The following is a 4,328-nucleotide window of genomic DNA, read 5'->3' as shown; positions in this document are numbered from 1 at the left end:
ACTCTAGTTATATGCTGTTGACCTACACACGGCACAAAACATAACCTTGCCATTCGGGCGAAGGAACAAAATACGTACAGAGGACTAAGACAATGTTTTACCAATGACGATGATGACAAAAGACAGAAATCCACCAATGCTTACCTTTCTTTAGAAGATTTATGTGCTTGAAATATGTCCTTATCAGCTGTTAAGTTTACACTGGTAGGTAACACGGAGGTCACGTTCGTGGTTGCCAAGCTACTTAGTACTAATGCAGCTGTTGACGTTACACTCTTATTGCTTGGTATTCAGTTCTTACTTTTTCCCGACCAGGAACAATTACAATAATTCCTGGAATTGAGATTTAAATCCAAATCTTTCAAGAATTCAATTCATTTTTACTGGTCATGGTCACTACTCACCTGCTTTAGCCGCCGTGAAAGCAGAGAAGATAAGCACTGCGACAACACGTCCTGCTGGAAACAGGCGAGATTTGGCCACACGGATGCCACAGGTAACCTCCATGTCTCTGTTTGGGACGAGCGCAAAACAACAGGTCCGATGGACAATTCTTCTATTCTGACTCAGTTTTTCTGTACAAACTTCCTCTTTTTGGTACGCTCAGTGCGCCTGCGTGGGCCAGTACACTGTACAAACAATAACGTCATGAACAGAAAGTTGTTGACCCAGTCTGAAATTTTTCAGTGTTTACGTTGTCATAAAATATTGAGACTTTGTAAGACGACAATTTTGCAGCTAAATTCTGTAAAATTTTGTATCCCTTTTCGTATAGGCAGCAAGGTGTCAACTTTGCGTAGTGCCATTGAGGTAGGCTAAAAGGTTACTTATAAATGTTATTATCTGGAAAAAGATACGTCTTTCCTCTAAAGCATTTGATAGTTTCTTGAAAAATTTCCGTATCAACTCGTACACATTAGAATGGTAGTGGAGCAGCGGAGGGTGTGGAGCAATACTGACCCATGAGTTTCAGGGTTTCGGTCGTCATCTAGTTTCCTGATAAAATTGTAGCAACGCGCGTTTAAACAGTTTATTCTAAGTGTCAAATGCCAAGGTCCAGGGGAGCGTACAATCAACAATGTCAACACTTTCATTGATTATTTTGGCAAACAAAGTTCAAAGTAACAGCTGCTATCACTCTCGTAGGGTTGCTTATCCAGAGTATCCAAGTCAAACTTTTCATAAGTACGAAGGTTCGAATTCTCTCTGTAGCCCAGCAGGAGAAACCAGACAAAAACCAATCGTGTAGCAGCTTTGTACATTGTAGAATGATTGCTTGATGGCCTACGTTTCTCGCGTTCTAGGCAAGTTCTGAGAATTTCCTTCTGGTCTATTATAAAGCCTGGTCATCATTTCAGTTGTTTCCACTAACATTTTCTAATATACCCTAAAATTGCGAACATGGAATATCCCTTACAGAAGTGTGGTCCCATCCTCTTTTGAATGTGACTTTAAAAACATTTAAGAATTTAAGAGAGTCACCCGACATTAGTCAAGTAAGTCTAGCCATTTTAATACCAAAACTGGTCAGCCGCAGCCTCTCTTACTCCCCAAGCCGAGGTTTGGCTCCGACCTGTTTTGACGTCTTCTTTCGCATTTAAGGTTTTATATTCTTTGTCTGGCTCTCTTTTTCATCCACAAGCCAAACATGTCGGGCTGGTTTTTGCTAGCGGACAAAAACCTACCAACAAAATCGCCCGAAAAGACGTATAAAAGGGTCCTGCCAGACCCTAACCTCTGCTTGGAGAGGAAGCCTCTCTAGATCTCCGGTCAGGCGACTATGTTGGCCCTTAGCATGGTACTATATGAATAGGAAGAGCCAGCAGTGCATTGGGATGGCGCCCAGGCTATTGGAGCACATTCAAGTGCACACAGATGCGAATATGAATACACATGCACACACAAACATACACACACAAATGCACTCACACACACATACACAGACACTCACATGCACACAAACCGACAAAAAACACACATACACAAACACTCTCACACATAATTGTCATTGTCAAAAATCCATCCAAAATACTAGTATTACTCAACAAAAATCAGACCGATTAAACAAGTTTCTGCTGTGAGACGTTTATTTGTTTCACTCAATGGATAGTGAGTGATTGAGTCATGCTCTACAAACATGATCAAACAAAGTCTTGGGTACTTTATTGTCTTTTGTCTACCAGCTAATACAAATGTCTACTTTCAAAAATAAACAAGCATACTCAGTCTTATCATAGTACAAATATGTTCCATTGTAAGGTAAAACACTACAACTATATACAACACTAGACTAGTTTATGTATTACGAATAAACTGTCATCAGCAAAGACATTTAGCCAAGAAATAGAAGACAGAATGCATGGACCATCGCCCAACATAACCTTGTTTTCATGGTTGATATAAATCCAAGTTTGTGAGCAGAATAAGGCGACTTTTGCTACTCATGGTAGATACATACAGCTAATGGAACTGAGAAGTCTTAGATGGTGTTTAGGAAACCTGCAGAAACGGACAAAAAATATGTTGTAGTTATAATGAAATCATTGGTACAAGAAGAGCAATGTACTGGGTCTCTTTTCCAACTCTCTTTTTGTATGGGTCCTTATGCATTCTTACACTTAGCCATTCCAGTTTTATATCACCAGATAGTGTTTTGTAAACCAACTTTAAACTGACAAAATATGCTCTAACTGTTGGCACAAAAGAGCTCAGATAACTCTTCGAGTTCTTATGCATTCTGACATCCATAGTAGGAAGATTATGTGGAATTAAATTGCACTACTGGAATGATGAAGATGGGCAAGAATAAAACACAAACTTTCTTACTCCTTTTACATTTATGAAATCTAACCTAAAATCACATTCAGGATGGAGAAATTCTACTAGAAACAATGTGGCCGCCACAGTTAGGACAACCACTCAAATGGAATTCATGTAGGGTATTGGAAAATTCTTTTTACACAACCAGCAGGTACTTACATTGCTTACGTTCCAATGTCTCTCAGACACCTTCGTCAGAGCTTCTAACTGGAGATGTAAGCAATGCAAGTACCTGCTGGTTGTGTAAAAAGAATTCTGCTATATCCTTCTAAGTATATTCTACCAACCTGATGAAATTATTTTCAGAAGGGAATTCATGTACAGTCAAACCTGTCTATTACGGGCACTCAAGGGACCGGACAAATTTGGCCACTATAGACAGGTGGCCTCTGTATAGAGGTGGCAACTTGTAGATAAAATACCCAAGGGACCGACAAAAAGTGGCCACTATGGACAGGTGCCCCCTCTGTAGAGGTGGCCCCTAATACAGGTTTGACTGTATTTAGAATAAAAGATGACAAACATTTCTCCATACACCCAAAACTTGGCAAAAGGACAGCCAATGATACATTACGCAAAACTATTTAAATTTTCCACTTTTCTACACCATAGCACCCCCATATATAGTGTTCTACCCTCTTTTTTGTTAATATTAAAGTACATTTCAGTGGTCTGTTAGTTTAAGAGTACTTAGCTGGTCTGTTTGAAAGTCTACTTTCTCACATTGCAACAATACAATGAACTATTTACACAATAAATCTTACTTTATGTATGATATGGTCACCTAAAATATACTCATAATGTAATATTACCTACTCATATGGTCCCTCTGGCACCAAGTTCCTTGAAGTTCTAACATATACGGTAACTATAAACATCTTGTCTTAAACTTGGGGAGTTTGATAGTTCCCTTTTTAACTATGGCAACATTTCATATGGCATATGACAGTTCTGGGTCTACGTCAATGAATTCTATGATATCTTGTACTTTAATAGTAATGTATTTGCACCAACATGATTTTTGGAGAAGTGACTAAATACAAATTTCAGGTGGGTTTAGTATATAGTTACATTCTGATCTTTTCAAAAGAGAGAAACATTGATAGAAATAGCAGAGCTTAATATATAGTGGTCCAAAAATGCAAAGCACAAGACTGAGATCCTAATTATCAGGATCCCAATTAAACAAACCGTCAGAATGTATACATGTGTGAAGTGTGGTTCAGTGTCTACATGGAGTTAATATGTTGATGAAAAGTATAGTTTCTAACAACTGAAGTGGTCAAGACAGTATAATGTAAAAATACACTTCACTTGGTCTAAATCAGGTCATAATGTGTGTTTTCAAAAGCATTAGCTGAATTCTGGTTTGTAAGCCTACAAATGCACGATTTGCTCTGATTGGCCAGTTCTGCTTATACCTTGAACTTCCCCTACATCTGATTGGCTAGTTTTTGATAGGCCGCTTCTCTCGCCCCCTCCCATTGGCTACTCTTGAGCCTCCTTGC

The 4,328-nt window shown here is 38.9% G+C and overlaps 1 protein-coding gene across 1 annotated transcript in view; it reads right to left on the bottom strand.

Annotated features, from left to right (window-relative positions):
• Positions 1-3,838: 3,838 nt before the first annotated feature.
• The window catches only part of LOC118431856 (protein wntless homolog), a gene marked incomplete in the record, with an annotated part of 26,971 nt that continues 26,481 nt past the window's right edge, over positions 3,839-4,328 (bottom strand). Inside the window, 1 exon segment of the mRNA XM_035843257.1 lies at positions 3,839-4,275.

The sequence above is a fragment of the Branchiostoma floridae genome, chromosome 15, assembly GCF_000003815.2.
Source record: "Branchiostoma floridae strain S238N-H82 chromosome 15, Bfl_VNyyK, whole genome shotgun sequence".
Classification (NCBI taxonomy): domain Eukaryota; kingdom Metazoa; phylum Chordata; class Leptocardii; order Amphioxiformes; family Branchiostomatidae; genus Branchiostoma; species Branchiostoma floridae.
Note: the sequence above shows the minus strand (reverse complement) of the source record. Positions and strands in the feature narration are given on the sequence as shown.